Here is a 17491-nt window from a genome sequence, read left to right on the forward strand (position 1 = left end):
TGCACATGAATATCTTGGAATAATACAATAATTGTGGGGACAGAGGAAGCAGTTCTGTTTCTCATTTATATCCTCTTAGAAACAGCAGGCCCAGAAGGACAAGATAACCCACAAAGTGAACTTACTTAGGAAAAATGGGAATTCAGATCCAGAAGTAACCAAGAGAACACAACCTCTGAGAATCTGCAGAAATTTCGGAGGCTCCCACAAGGTATGGAACGTAAAGTTTGAGACAATCTTACTTAGGTCGTAGAAAGCAAGAAGACCCCAGCTGACATATGGGCTCCATTATAGGTGAGGATTTTTGTTACACTGGCATCGAGAATTAAGCTAACATCCTTATATTAGATTTTATCCATCTGTAGCAATATTTTGTGGAAGGAGATAAGCCCTGGGATATAACGTGGGTAATAACAAGTGAATTCATGACTCAGTTTTGCTCATCGAGGTCTGACCTCCAAGTTTTGATCTCTAATGCATATCTCCTCCTCCCTTGCCACTCCCTTCCAAGACACACACAAAGCAAACTCCTCAACCACCACTCTTGCTTCCATCCCAAATCTGAATTCAGGAGAAACGGTTAACTCTCTCTTATGTGAATTTAAATGTGATTTTCCTCTTCCATATGCCTCCTTATTTTGAATCACTTTCCCCATCTCAGTTTCCTTGTAATGGGTTCTGTCATGGTGCTTAGTCCTTAGCTACCCTCATGGCCAGCCCCTCCTTTCCTAAAGAGGGGACTTTGCTTCCTCTTACATCTTCAGTGAACCACAGTGACCTTTGAGGCTGATGCCGGTGCTTTGAGAAACCCGTTCATCAAGTGTAGCAGACAGAAGTGCTGGGGTGAGCCATCAGCTCCTCAAAACTATGGTCTAGAACTGCCCCCAGACCAGATTAGTAATGGTGACCTGGAGGTGAAAGGCTCTGTATTCCATTACCAGTCTCCTGAGTAATCTACCTAATTCAGTATCTTTTCATTTAATTGAAACATTATTTTCTCTCTGTTAGCTGGGGCACTCAAGCTGGTATAGCAGTGTTAATCTTTCTGCAGATTTCCATCTTTGCAGAATTACCTTTCTAGCAATTAAACCCACTGGTATAAATTTGCCTTGCTTCTTCCTGGGGTTCAATGTTAAAATGGAAATCTCCAAGCTCAATGCGTTTTCCTCTAGGCTGACCCAGGGCAGGTATTAATTAACTGGGGCGTCGTGGAAAGGTTGAGCTTGAAAAGCCAAATAGGAGAATGCTTCTCTCGGGATGTCATTGCAGCCAGTAGATGAACTAAAGAGGATGAAACCTGGGTGGAGAAGAATCTCATTTAAAGTCAGGTGGAATGATTGCACTATTAGTGAACTGGGAGCAAAATGATGGTTATTCTGGAAATACCTTTGGACTTTCAAGTAACAAAATCTGCATCCTTCATTGAATTCCGAATATATCATTTGCAAACATTCTCTAAGAAATTCAGAGAATGACCAGCCACTTCAACTTGCCTGGAATTGAGGGGTTTCTAAGACCAGGGACTTTTTTCCAGGCTAAAACTGGGAGAGTTCTGGGAAAAAGACAGTGAGTTGGTCACTCTGTAAAAAGTGCAATTTCTGAGAAAGATGTTTAAGTCAGTTGATTGTTCACATTTCCTGTTAAACTCAATGATGAGCTGTTTATGCCCACCATCCTACATCCTAAAATTTCTACAACATTCGAGAAACTAACACTAGACTTTCAAGGTCATTAAGACTGCTAATTGTCAAATCCAGTAGCCTTCTCTTAGATCTTGTCCCTCTCTAACATTGGACACAACTGAATATACCACTTTTTGAACTCTCTCTTCATTGGACTTCTGCGAACTTAATTTTTCTGGTTCACTTCTTCCTAACCACTTCTCTTTCTCCATTGCTTAAGTTTCCACCTTTATCCCTGTTCTCTCTTTACAGTTAATCTTTTAGACACTTATGACATCTCAATCTTACACTTTTCCATTTTTCTCTATGCTGCTAGGGCAGGGACTTGGCAAACTTTTATCTCCCTGGGCTAGCTTACCAGCAGAGAGTAAGAGAAAGATAGATGCTCCTTCGCCTGGCTCCTGCAGTGCAGTGGTCACTCACAGTTGCTGGTGGTTGCCGCAGCACTAGTGACATGTGATTTTAGTTTCCAGCAGCCCTGGCAAGGAAGTAACTTCTGGGGTCAATGGCAGTTCCCGAGCTAAACTTTGATAGCCTTTCCAGCAATACAAGAACCGGTGATGTTTGCAGCCCATGAGGCTTATAATTATTGATAATGTATAAAAGACTCAATTTTAGACTTGCATCAAAAGAAACGTTCAAGACCTATCTATATGAGTGCTCACTAGTTTATAGTAGACAAAGCATTTCCAGACAGATCTTAATCATCCCTCCTGCTTACTAGAAAAACTTCTAGTGATGGACTTATCATTCTTCTAAAACCTAATTAGTCATCAAATCTTGTCTTTTTATATAAAAGCAAATGCATTTCACATCTTTCAGTTTGTTTCCTTTCTTTAGTTCTGGCCTGTATAACCTCATGTCTGAACAACATCGTTCTCATTTATTAAGAAATACTATCAATACCTGTTCTCCTATAAGGAGTGACTGCTTCACATGAGATACTTCGTGTATATGAGGTCTTAACACATTGTGATGACTCTAGAAGAGGTGACTTCTCCTCCTACAAATGAAGCGATTAGTCTCAAAGAGGTTAGTTAACTTTCCAAAGGTCACACAGATGTTAAGTGGAAGAACCGGGATCTGAGCTTAAGTTTTTCTATCTCTAGAACCTATGCTTTTTCCTTTAGTTACTCCCTTTCTAGTTTCTTCAAATTTATCAGTGTGTGTCCAGTCTAGATAACATTTCTAAATTTCATTAAAAAAAACCCTGATCTATAGTTAGAATCCAATCAGTAGTTGCTGAATAAATTGAACATACCATTTCTCTAATTAAACACATTTTATAAAAATTTAACAGCATTATTGAGATATAAATGACAAAATAAACTGCACATATTTAAAGCGCACAACATAATATGTTTTGACATGTATACACCTGTGAACTCATTACCATAATCAAGATAATGAAAATATACCTCACTTCCAAAAGTTTCCTCATGCTTCTTTGTAATTTCTCTTTCTCACCCCTTCTCCAGCCCCACCCCTAGTCTATCCCTCACCAATTCCCAGAAAACCACTGATATACATCACGTCACTATAGATTAGTTTGTATTTCTAGAATTTCTGTAAGTAGAATCATGCAGCGTTTACCCTTTTTTCCTCTAGCATCTCTCACTCAGCATAATTATTTTCAGACTCATCCATGTCTTTACACATATCGTTACTTTTATTGCTTAGTACTATTCCATTGTATAAACATATCACAATTTGTTGATTCATTTACTTGATAGATGCTTAAGTTTTTAGTTTTTAGCTATTACAAATAGAGTTGCTATGACCACTCATGTGTAAGTTTTTGTCTAGATATATACTTTCATTTCTTTGGGGTAAATGCCTAAGAATGACATGAATGGGTCATGTGGTAGGTGTATGTCTAACTTTTTAAGAGGCCAGCAAACTGTTTCTAAAGTGGTTATACTATTTTACACTTCCACCAGCAGTGTATGAGAGTTCCAGTTGTCCAGTTTCCCAACACTTGGTAAGACATGTCTTTTAAATATTAGCCATCCTAAAGGTAAAATAGTGTCTCATTGTGGTTTGAATTTTCATTTCTCTAATGATAAATAACTTTCAGCATTTCATCTGTCTTTGTCATTATATATCTTCTTTGTTGAAGTGTCTGTTCAAATCTGTAGACCGCTTTTTATAGAGTTGTTTGATTTTTCACTATTAAATTTGAGAGTTATATTTATATTGTGGATACAAGTTCTTTATCAGATATGAGATTTACAAATATTTTATTCTAGTCTATGTCTGATCTTTTCATTCACAGTATCTTCCAAAGAGCAGAATTTTTTAATTTTTATAAAGTCTAGTTTATTAATTTCTTGTTTAGTGGATTATATCTTGGTGTTATATCTAAGAAATCTTGGCTTAACATAAGTTCACAAAGATTTTCTCCTATTTTTTCTTCTAGAAGTTTTAGCTTTTACATTTAGGTCTATGATCCATTTTGAGTTAGTATTTGTATACCACATATGGTATTGATCAAGATTTATTTTTTTGTAAATGTATATCCAATCATTCTGACACCATTTATTGAAAAAGTTTTCCTTTCTCTACTGAACTGTTTTTGCACACTCATTGAAAATAAATTGAATATATATTTAAAATACAAATATATAAATATATAAATATAAATTATAAATATATATATACTGCATATATATATTTCTGATTTCTAAATTCCTTTTCAATAGTCTATTATATTAATGTCAATGCCACAGTCACTGTAGCTTTTGAATAAATCTTAATGTTAGGTACTTCGATCTTATCTTTTTCAAAGTTGTCTGGGCTTTTTTAGGTGCTTTACAATTTTATATGAATTGGAGAATTGCTTGACCAATTTCAATAAAATATTGCTGGATTGTATTGAATCTATAGATAAGTTTGTGGATAATTGACACTTTGATAACATTGAGCCTTTCAATCTACGAACATGATATATTTCTTCATTTACTTAGGTCTACTTCAATTTCAGTAATTTCTCATAAATTTTAGTGTATAAGGTTGCATATCTTTTCAGATATAGTCATACATATTTTATACTTTGATCTATATAAAAGATTTTAATTTTTAAAATTTAGGTTCTGATTATTTATGGTTAGTCTACAGAAATGTGATTGATTTTGCTTTATAACCTGCAACCACACTAAATTCATTTATTATTATTTTAGTGATTTTTTTTTTCAGATTTCATAGGATTTTGTACATAGACTCCTATGTCATTTGCTAATAAAGAAAGTTTTATTTTTTTCCTTTCCAACCTGGAGGCTTTTCGTTTCTTTTTTATTCAACTAGCTAGAATCCCCAGTATTGCGTTGAGTGGAAGTGGTGGGAATGAACATTCTCATCCTGTTCTTGATCTTAAGGAGAAAATACTGCTAGTGTTTTAGCATTCGATATGGTGTTTGCTACAGGGTTTTAATAGTCTTCTTTAATTGGGTTGAGGAAGTACCCTTTTATTTCTAGCTTATTGAGAGGTTTATCATAGATGCATGTACTCCTAAAAATATTATTAAACGTTATTACAAATTTTTTCTCTTCCAATTTCAGGCTTGAATTTCAAAAGGCTAGGTTTCATGGTCATGAGAAAACCCCATACATATATGCATATGTTTATGTATATGTATATGTAAAATAAATTGTAGAGGAGTGCTCACTGCTTCCTTAATCATTATGGTCTTTTGGGCTTTGCTGAAGAGGAGGAAAGATGGATAGGACAGGGAAAGGAAACCAAACCTGCAAGAACTTTCTGGGCAGGGGGCTGCTTCTCCTATATCTTCCAACTCAATGTCTAGGAACTTCCTGGAACCAAAAGCTGGGCAATGTGCTTCTGTTAATTAATTAATTAATCAATTAATTAGTTTATCATTTTATGCCTTTGCTACTTGGTAGTTTATCTTATTTTTACTGTTATTCACTTTATCATTTTGTTGGTTGAGTGAATTTTTTGCTTTTATTTTTATTTAATGCCACCTAGCTTTTCATTATTTGCTTTAAAAAAACCCAATCTTTTAATTTAAGAGAATTTTTATCACATTTGTTCAATCTTGAATCTGTTTATTTTATTATCCATGTCTATCTTTAGCTTATTTTAATATTCCAAGCAAGAATCTCTGATTTGAAGGTAGCATCTGTGATAACTATCCCAGGATGGCTGGGAGACTTTCCCTCTCTAGTTCTGTCTAGATGATTTTTCAAATCCATCTCAATATTCCTCAGGGCTGCAGTATTTCAAGAGGCACCATTTAAAATTGTGTTCTGTGTAAATGTCAGGTGGCAACTGCTCTAGGAATGCCATTTACATACAATAAATTTGAATAATGCTCCCTGAAGTTGTACAACACTGATACTGCCCACCTTGCAAAGATTATACATGGAGTTCTAAAGTTTTCAAACTAAATAAAACAATAGCTGCATTGGCCAATCTTCTTTTTCAAAAAGCACATTAATCCTTCTCCACTTACTGCACAGCTGTACCATTGAAACAACATTGTCATGTCATATTGCAAATCATCCAATCCCTTTATAATGTTATGAATTATTTAAATTGATGATCTCTATTCAGTACAACCACTGAACATCAGGTAAATATATGGTTGCATAATAAAAAAAAGAAATTGTATAGGAAGTTTCCAGCCAGAGAGTACTCTCAAATAATTCCCTTTTTAAAAAAATATCATTTTGTTTATAATTTCTAAACAGTTAAACATTATTTTTATTTTAAAAAAGTGGATAAAACATAGAATACAACTATATCAAAATATAGAACTAAGAGTGAAAAATGAAATTTAAATAGCATATGTCACTTAAATTTCATTTTGATAATGATTCAAATTGTCTTAAAGGTAAGCAGCTGCCAGCGGATGCTTCTTCCAGGAAGGATTTTAGAAAATGTCACTGAGTGTAGCATAAAAGCAAAAGGGAAGTTCACTAGAGCTATAATTAAGATTGGTAGTGTTACCCAGATGAAGCTGGCTCTATCTGTGATGAACAGTCAGCTGTAAACAAAACAAACAAAAAATTAAATTTCATTGAATACCTCCCAGCTTCATTCCATAACCATAAACTACAGTGTCCTACAGGGTACCTCTGAGTGTAAATGAACTGAGGGTAGGTCTCTGTACTCTTGCTCAACTCCTTAAAATGAGAGCCAATCCGGATAGACTCCTCTCCACAAAGCAATTTGATTGAAATTCACTACTTTCTTCATATGGCGTATGGCCTCCAATCCAATGAGATTCTTGACAAGTAAACTTTCTCAACTGTTCTTCCTATCTAACGCTCACCCCTGTGAAGAAGACCTTATTCTCGGTGGGACCTGTCTAATTGACACCACATTATATGCTAATATGTTCTACTTTTCTTGTAAATTTATCCTTTTTCAAATGGATATAACTCTGTGCTAGGGGCCTAGAAGATAAACTTTGGATGGATCTTTTGGCTCTTTCTCTTCAGAAATGTACAATATTGACAGAGAAAAATTTTCATATAGCGAAGTAATAGAATCAAGTTGGCAATATTCGATAGCCCATGGGAATCCATAAATAGAGAGGATGTGAGCTGAGAGGAACAAGGAAGTTTTCCTAGAAAAGCTGGTACTTGGCATGTCCTGGGTGGGGGTGCTGATAGGTTTCCGATTGCCCAGAGTGCTCTGACTAGGATATCCCATCACTTGCTTGTTCATTCCGAAAACCGTGCAAGAAATGCGTTAGGTCCTGCAATAGTAGCATTTATTTCTTTTTTTCCCCATAAGTTCTTATCTTCAGAGTTTTAACAACAGTCAGTCACAAGGAAGAGTAAGTGGTGATGTTTTTGTTTTCATGGTCATTTTATTTATTCCTTCAACACTAGGTCTATAGCGTGGTCACAGTTTGAACAGAGTTTATATCCAGGGAAAGATACCTAGTGTCCCTTACCCTAATCATCAGTTTCTATGACAATTTAGTTATTTTGATATACTTTATGCATTCTTATTACATTTTTTTTTTTAATTTAACAAGTGTTTACTACATACTGTCTATGTTCAAATTCACTTTACAGGCATGGGGAACAAAAACAGACACTGTCTCTGTCCTCTTAAAGCTTACTCTACCTATTTTTCTACCTACCAATAGATTTTTAAAGAAAAGAATATAATTAAACACTATACAGTATACAAATACATTAAATAAACATATAAATAAATACTTGTATTTGTATATTACATATAAACATTTGTTTAAATATCTATGGTAACAAGCATTTTAGAGAAAACTTAAGCAAAGAAACAGAATGTGTGGCAGGGTGAGAAGTAGAACTTTTAGTCAGATGGTCAGGAAAGGCCTCATTGAGAAGGCAACATTTGAGCAGTGACTTAAAAAAAGGTGAGGAGGTAAGTTGTATGGATATCTGGGGCAAAAGCATTTGAGGAATAGGGTCCAGCAAGTGCAAAAACCCTGTGTGGTGTGTTCAATGAAATTAAATTCACACTGTGAAAGAATCACATGCCTGTTATATGGAGAGTAGGCTATAGAGGAACAAGTAGAGAAATTAATTAGGAGATTGCCAGAAGCAGTCAAAAGTTGATGGTGGCCTGGACCAGGGAATAGTGGCAGAGAACACATATATATCTTTGATCTTAAGATTCTTCTCCTTGCATTTTTTTTTTTTTTTTTAGCATTTTAACAGCTCTGAATTTGCGATATTTATTCTAATTGACTGCCTTTTACCATCACTGCAGCCCAGGATGCATAGAGATGGAATTGCCATTTATCTTTGCATGGACACACTTGGTTTGGAGTGTTTATTCTCCCAAAGTAGAGTCCCAGATCACTAGAAGTTTTGTAGCTTTTGTTCAAAATCTGTAGGAAGCAGAGCATTGCATCACTACTGCTCTTAATGGCACCGTGGATGATGTTCTGTGGAAAAACGTGCACAGTACTCATATGACTGAGTCAAAGCAATTAAGAAAATGCATTCTGAAGTTGATAATATTTTTGATAACCTTAACCAACTTATTTCACATACATTTTTATTTTGTTGTAGGAGCAAGGATGATAATGGTTTTTAAAATGTCTACATAAGTTTAAAGATCTTTTAGTACAAAATAAAAATTCTCAGCAATATCATTGAGTCATATAACTTTTTTTCCTTAGGGAATAATATTATGATCATGTATCTCACAATTGATGACATTTTAAGTTCTATAAAAATACCTGTGCATTGAAGATAAAATTCATGAGGAGAATGTGAAGAGAAGAGAAATCACAGATGACTCTGAAGAGTTTTGTCTGAGGAACTGTTAAAATAGATCTCCCTTTGACAGAGAAAGGAAAAAGTGGCAAGGAAGTGGGGGCAGGAGCCCTATTTGGGGCATGTTAGTTTTGGGATGCTTATTAGGCATCTGTATTAATTTACAAACTCTGCTGTGTAAAGTACTACAGACTAGATGGCTTAAAACAACAAATTTATTGTCTCACAGATCTGGAGGCTAGAAGCCTAAATCAAGGTGTTGGTATATTCTCTGTGATGGCTCTAGGAGGAAAGCCCTCACTACCTCTTCTAGCTTTTGTTGTTTGCCAGCAATCCTTGGTGTTCTTCGGCTTGTAGATGCATCATTCCAGTCACATGGCTGTGTTCTCCTTGTGTGTCTTCACATCATTGCTCTGTGTGTGTGTGCCTGTTTCAGTGTCTAAATTTCCTCTTTCATGAGGACACCATGACTGTTGGAGCAGTGTCCACCCTAATGACCTCATTTTAACTTGATTGAATTAGATAGTCACATTTTGAGGTATTAAAGGTTAAGAATTCAACATATAATTTTGGCCAGATAACCTAACCCAAAATTGCATCCAAGTAAAGAGATCTAGTAAACAGATGTCAACTAACTTTAGATACTCTAAAAGTAAGGAGAGAGGTTTGGTTTAGAAACAAAGTGTGGGAGTCATCAGCATTATAAATGGCATAAATAAGACTGAGTGAGATCACCAGAAAGTGAGTGCAAACTAAATGAAATCTGAAGTCATTTAGAAGTTGGAAACTGTGAAGAAGTGTCAACATCTCATACTGGGAATATGTGTTCTAGTTTCTCATGTAGGTGGAACTTATAAACATAATGAGCCTGCCAACCTCAGAATAACCTTGATTTTATTTTTTAAAATGCTTGTTTCAGAAGAGAATAGTGCTTAGTAGATATTCCTAATTCAGTTTGCCTAAATAAAAACCATTCTGAAAAACGCATTCAGATAAGTGGTGCTTAATTTCAGCAGTGTATCCCATTAAGGCTCACTAAAGAGTAAAAAATAATAGTCAATGGCTCTGAATAACAAGAAAGGGTCTAACCTTAAGTGGTTAGGCTTTAAGTTATAGCTTATAAAAATATTTTGAATTAGATAGTCACACAAATACATTTTCCAAAAGTAAAATTTTCTAGTGATGATGGAATTTAGAATTGAATGAGGTTTTCTAGATCATCCTGCTAACAGATGAGGGAAGGGAGACCTGGAGCGACCAAGGGACTAGTCCAGTTAAGATGGCCTGCCTAACAGGGCATGTACCAGGGCCAACAGGGTCCTTTTGCTTCAAGTTCAACATACTGTGATCACACTGCCTTGCTAGAGAATTGTTTGAATGACTAGGAATTTATGAGAAAAGTCATAACTGAAACACAAGCTAAATAAAGTCTTATTCTAACAACAAAGCACACATGTATGAAGATGGCAGTTGCATATCAGCATGCCATTGATCTTTGAGTCTGAGAAATCCTGTTTAAACTTTGTCAGAAACAAAAACAAGATAAAACTAATCTGCACCCTCCATTTAAGGCAGTTTGCATGAAAGAAAGAAATGGAAAAGGCTTGCATAAAACCAACGTCTGAGTAGTGTTCAGTTAGTCTCGATAATTAATGTTAAGCATTAAGATTAATTGAGCATATATATGTGGCCACTATTTCCCCCAATGAATACGATCATCCCCTTTTTCTTATGAATAATCCTCCGGCTATATCAACATCTTTCACTTTCCATTTGGTATAGGTTCAAATTATAACACCCCTATAATGATAGTAAACAGAACCCTCAGTAAAAAGCTGTTCACTAAATAATATAGCGAAAAGCAGTTGTAGTCTTGGAATTAGAGTGAAGTTGAGTGGCACTTCCAAATTTCTTGATTTTTCTCAGGCTCAGACATCGCATTGGGAGTTGGCATGATATTACTCACTCGAAAAGATGGCTGTGTGAAATAAATAACTTAGATTAGATATATGAATCTTAATATATTATTCAATACTTAGTAAATATCAACAAACAGCTTTCCCAGTAAATAATGTTCATTTCAGCCATTTTCCCCCCTATTCTTATTTATTTTGTATCATATCCAGGTTGTTTTATTCACTACATTGTTAGAGATAGTAAAAACAAATAGACTTTATATATAATGTTATGTTCCTTTTTATTCAAGCGCTATAAACACAATCTTTCAAACGGATCTTTTCGTGTGTGTTACTTGATTTCCATTCAAGTTGCAGAATAAGCAGCTCTTGTTTGTGTGTCGATATATATCTGTTTACCACTTAAGACAAATACTGTTTTCCTTCTAATGAGTAAAAGAAATAGTTGCTCTTATAAAGGATAAATCTGACTTCATTTGGCACTTTCACTTTACCCTAATTCTATACAGGTACCACCTTCAGGCTATATAGTATATAATTGATTTAAAAAAATAAATTTTGAAAAAAATCTCATATCACTATGATTTCTCACATACTTTAAACTTATTTAACTGCTTTTAAAAAATAGCTACCTAGAGCTTCTTTAAAGAAAAATCTAAACCTTTCTTTTAAATAACAGCTGCAACAACTACCCTTCCTATGACTAACCCATCGTTGGAGTTTAAATGATAGCTTAGCCTTAAAAATACCTCCTGAATTTTGTCAGAAACATAAATGAGATGAAATAAAACCACCCCTTCCACTTGAGGTGGTTTTGCAAAAAAAAAAAAAAAAAAGCAGAGAGGAAATTAAAATGACTTCCAAAAATGTACACTTTTGCAGTGTGTTTGAGCTTGAGTTCCCTTTGCTTAAAAAGTTCAATTTTAAAAAGACCCAGCTGTGGGTGACTGAGAGCCAAAAGTCCGACACCTTTAGCCTGAACACTTGAGGGCTGTAATAAGAGGGGGCTTCACTCCTGTCTGCACATCTGATGACTCGGGAAACCTGTCTAGTGAGTGCTTCATCACCAAAGAAACACTTCCATCCCATCAAGTCTAGCACCTTCACATTTACAACTCATTTGACAAGCACCAGCTGTAAATAAGTCTGCACTCAGGAGTAGGAATATGTGGCGTCCCTCACTAGCACCTACCATAAGAATTATAAATTGCCCAATTTTGGGACAGAGTGAGACGCTTTAACAAAAGTTCAGAACAACGGCAGATCCGGCACTGAGTCTATTGCACACTAATTGTTTCACTGAGATAATTTTAAGGTAATTATACTCCACTAACCCACAAGTAACCTCGCTCAGGCTGTACTTAATCCAGTGTAGCTTGCTATTTCTAAAAGGTCAGGAAATCTCTTTCGTCACCTCTAACTGCTCACCTTTCTTGGGTGCACTATGGGGATGCATAATTCCAACAGAGTGGAAATTCAGTTACTAAATGAAGTCTATGCATAAATATTCATAGCAAAAACTTCTGAACAAAAAAGTCAAGAAATGAGACTAAGTAAATCATAGCCCCCTTTAGAGATGACTAAGATATGCTCTGACAATTTACGTGGATTTGCTCAATACTTTACTCTTATTTTTAAGAACTCCTTTCATGGGAACTGGCACATCCCTGTGCCAGTATTTGCATGCTTCATTCATGCTTTGCTCAATAAAGAAGAAAGCAAATGCACTTGGAATCTTTCAAACTCTTCTTACTCTTCATGACACTTCTTTCTTTCTTTAGAACTCCTTAAAGAAAAAAGTTCAGTTTTATTTATGTTCCAATGTAGCCAAATGTGCTTTAACTTACATAAAATTACTTGACGGCTTAGAATTTGTTCTACACTCTGCAGTCGCCATTGAATCTATTCATGATCAAAACTGGCTAAACAACTCTCAAATATTGATTACAAGGCATTCTATAAATTCTAAATGCTAAAAAGTTAATAACCCTCCCTTCCCATCCAAAATATGTGTGCATATATGAGGACCGTTGGTAGGTTTTATAATATAAGCAACAAGTCATTACTAAAAAAGTAACTTCTGTCTTTATCACAGCTTAATTTTTATCCTGTTTAACCCAAAGATGTCCTCAGAAAAGTTACCTTTCCTTCAAGAATCAACATATAGAAATCTCATGATGTGAGTAAAGTTTCAGAAACAATAAATAAAGAAAGACTGTTTATAACACAAAGTCTTGTACTTTATTGTTTTTAGGATAACTAGGAAAAATTTTTTAGGAGAACTAGGAAAAATTTTCCTTGTTAGGGTAAGGAATCCACCAAGAACCCTCCCAAGATTGATGAGAACTTTTGATCCATTTTAGTATTCAGACATCAAACAGTGCAAGCAGTCATGTACCTTGTGGCTTGCTGTCATGGGACTTTGCCTAGTGTTAGTCAAGGCAGAAGCTTTCCTGCCATAGTGAAATTTAGGATAAAGCAGAATTTTTTTTATTCTGTGCAAGCTAGTTAAAATTTTTCCAACACAAGTAACGTTTTGCTTTGCCTGCATCTTTTTCTTTTTTCTTTGTTTAACAATTGCCAATGTGGGAAATATCATTAATCCAATGAATTCAAAGACTGAATTTAAGAACTAAACACCCAACTGCTAGGTAGAACTGTGAGAGTTGTAATATGATCTGCCTGGTGGCACTTTTTTGGGTAGCATTTCTTTTTAATTTTAACTATAGGTTAGCCAAGAAGGAGATGTGTGACTCTAGCATTCCCCAAAACCAAATGTTAGTGAAAGTAAAAAGTTTTTACTTTATTCCTTACAGTTTTTTCTTCTCAGCTGCATGGTAGAAAAAGAAAAAAATACCTTTTCACAAATACCAGTGATATTCATATGCATAATCATATAAATGACTTTGAAGGAGTCTACTCGCTTTCTTGAAAATTGTGGATTAAGACACTGCAAAGTCACCTATTTTCCTCTATTACTGATTGTAAAAAAAAAAAAAAAAAAAGCAGAGTGCGGGGAGGCTATGCATACTTGTTTATTAGCTCTTATAAATGAGGTGCCAGGCCTGATGTTTTTCACTCTTGATCACGGCAAGACCACAGAACTGAAGGAGAGGCCTGTTTCTTCTCCTCTTCTTGGACTCAGTTTCCTTACTCACACAGCTATTGACTTAGCAGGTGCTCAACAAACCATTTGGGAAACAAATCCCTTTTGCCTTAAAGTCCATTGTTTTAGATGGACAAAACTAAATGTTTCTTCTTTCGGATCAGAGTCTTCCAACTTAAAAGATCTAGTTCCAGTCACATTTTCTATGGTGTATACTTATGAGCCTCAGGTGAAAAACAAGTAGTTAACCTTTGGCAGTCCTATAGGTAATCTGTAACCTTCCTGACATAAAATTGTTTTTGAATGAGTTAGGTGAGACATGAATATCCTATTCCAAATTCAAGTCCAAGCTCAAAGAATTTCTTTCCTGCTTGCTATTTTCCAGGGATTTTCAAGAATGGCCATTTCACAGTTCAGTTGTGAAATAAAATCCTGTTATTACCATCCAGGGATGTTGAACCATAACTAAGGGAAACTTGAAAATGTACAATTTGTTCTTATGGCTTCCATGTTGATTGTATGTATGTACATATGTATGTTTTACTTACTTACTAACAAATATATTGAATATGATTAAAACGTAGAGATTCTGAAAGCACAAATCAAAGACGAATGGTAGTTTTCAGTAGGAATGTCTTTCCGGTCACCTTTCTTCAATCTTCTGGTTTCATAAAGAAGGTGATGTCATAATTTATGATGTTAAGCGGACTGGTGAAATGTCATTACACAAGTGATGTTTTAATTGATGATATTAGTCTGGTTAGCAGGAAAGTGTCAAATGTCACTTTTGTGACATAATCTGGCAGTTATGATTATATAATATCAATTATTCTTTGGAAAACTGCATTAGATCAGTTAGAGCCAAACCAATTTAGTTTGAGCGGGTTCATATTTTTTTCTAGCTGTTCATCCAGTTCTAATTATTAGGAGTAAAATGCACTTCGGATGTAGTTTAGACTTTCATAATGTCCTCCCTGGAAATGTAATAGGTGTCTTATATGCCCCCTGTATTGTACAAGGAGGTACAAGAAAAATCTTTACTGATCTACCAAAAAGGAGGCTGTACATGAATCCTCCTCCTTTTCTATTGGAACTCTTAGAATTATTTTAATTGTTAGTTGAGATTTAATTGAAATATGACATTGTGAAGAAATATCTCTGAGTCTTAGTTTATTTTAGTTTTCTATAAATATTAACTACTTAGTTAATTTAAATTAACTCAAAACTTCTAAGCATACTTGCCTCTTTCCTTTTCTTTACAAATTAAAGTAAAAAGAAGAAACAAAAGAAGTGAAGAAACATTTTCTTATATTCTTTGTCTTTTATTATAGAGAGCATGAAAATGAGATAGGTTAACTAGAAAGATATGGAACTCAAAACTGAAAAATGTAGTGATGAAAATGTTAATAATAAATACTATCATAGCAATAGCTAGCATTTATTGTAGCTATGCCCAGAAAGTGTGTGAATCCTTTACATGCATTGCCTTATGTATTCCTCATAACAAATCTGTGAGCTAGATATGATTCATGTCCTTTTGCATAAAAGCAAAGTGAGGCTTTCAAATATGTAAGCATGCATCAGAAAATAAACAATTTGTAACAAGCCAAACAGTATTTCCAAAAATGTTGGAGTAATTTGGTATAAAGTAAACATGGATCAAATGATTTTGAGTCACCGTTTTCAGCCTCTGCCATTGTTACATCCAAAGTGAGGTTCAGGAGCTGAGCCCTGGTATGAGGGCTAAGTGTTAACGGAATGAAAAGCAAGGGGGAACTGGGGAAGCTAGGGCAAAGTGAGTGTAGGTGTGTGTGCATGTGTCTGTCTGCACATGTGTCTGTATACAGGCATGTGTGTGCATGTGTGTGCCTGCATTATGCACAGATGTGTGTCTGCACATTTGCACATGTGTTCACATGGGAATATGTGGACTTGTGTGCATGTACATGTATACATATATAGTGTGTGCACATGCATGTGCACACAAATAGTAGCAAATATCTATCCATTGTTTTGAGAATTTGCAAAGTACTTTTATGTACAAACTTATGATATCTCACAACTGTACGTGATCATGATTATTAGCATCTTTGACAAAAAATGATCGTGATTATAAGCATCTTTGAAGTTTCTCAGCGAAACAACTAGTAGTTTTCTGATTACACATCTTGTGATCTTTTCAATGTAATGTGGGGATTTTTAACTCCTCATATTGAACATCTGGTTATTGGGAGAAATCCTGATTGCTCGTATCACACTTGAAAATCAGTTAAGCTTGATTTTTCCTTGATCTAAATACTAGTCATCACTTACTCCTTCCATCCTTCACTCAACTGCATTCATTCAACAAATGTTGATTGAGCACCTATTATGTGTCAAACACTGTTCCATAGCTAGTGATATTTGGCCCAATTGTGCCTTCCTAGAGCCCACATACTTATAGGACCAGGCCTGAAAAAAATTATAAATGAAATAAGTTTGGCCCTGAATGCTCTTGACTCTTCTTTTGCATTAGAAACAAGTCACAAGGTCCAGTCCGCATATGAGAAGACTATACAAGGGCATAAATTCCAGGACATGTGAGTTCAGAGGAACCATTTTAAATGGCATCCTACAAAAGGAACCAAGAAGGTTTCTCAGGGTCTCTAAATATTCCTCCGCTACAATAACATACTTAGCATGGCACTTAGTGAAGCCTTTAGAAGACGATTTCTTGTGTCTCATAGCTTCAGTACTCTCTCTTAATTTCTACTAAGGAGCAAGCTACTGAGTTCTTGAGGTGTTATTCCTCTGAAGGTATATGGCCTCTCCATATGTGTTTTCCATCCGAAAACCTTTTTATTAGACAACTCTTAAGCACCATTTCTGATCTTCTAAGCCATACCTATATCCTATGTCAGCCACTATTGCAAGCAAGAGTTCTGTGCAGACTCTGTTAGTTTCCAGCAGGTACAGCCTTGCACCAGCCCAGTGCGTTATGTATCTTGCCTTCAGCAGACATAAAATTTCATTGTTATTACCACTGGATAGGATGCTTTAGGAACTTACGTTGATACCCAAGAATGTGCACCTCAGAAGTGGAAGGAATTAATTTCAGGTTGGGAGAAATGTTCATCAATCTGGACTGGAAGTCAATGGGTAAATGCTTCCCTGAGATGCATTTAACACTGCTTCTCACATGATCCCACAGGACTGAAGAACTAGTTACCTGTAGTGATGTCCTTACGTGGGCTCTCTCTCCTCCCCTGTTTCACTCTGGTTCCCTAAAATCATGTTCCCAAATAAACTCACACATGGCTGTTTTCTTCGATTTTGCCTCTTGTTGAATTCAGGCTTAAGATATCCTTCGAGCTTTAATGACTTAAAAAATAACTAACTCAATAAATTACTGATGATGAAATTTCAGTGTTATGTACAAAATATCGAGGCTAAAATAAGTGTGGTTAAATGGCATTTTATGAAATGTGCAACTTACCGGATGTTGTCCATTTTGGGCACTGGAACACTCATTCTCATAGTTACCACACTGGGCCTATAGGTTTCTCTAT

The sequence above is a fragment of the Rousettus aegyptiacus genome, unplaced genomic scaffold, assembly GCF_014176215.1.
Source record: "Rousettus aegyptiacus isolate mRouAeg1 unplaced genomic scaffold, mRouAeg1.p scaffold_m13_p_7, whole genome shotgun sequence".
Taxonomy (NCBI): domain Eukaryota; kingdom Metazoa; phylum Chordata; class Mammalia; order Chiroptera; family Pteropodidae; genus Rousettus; species Rousettus aegyptiacus.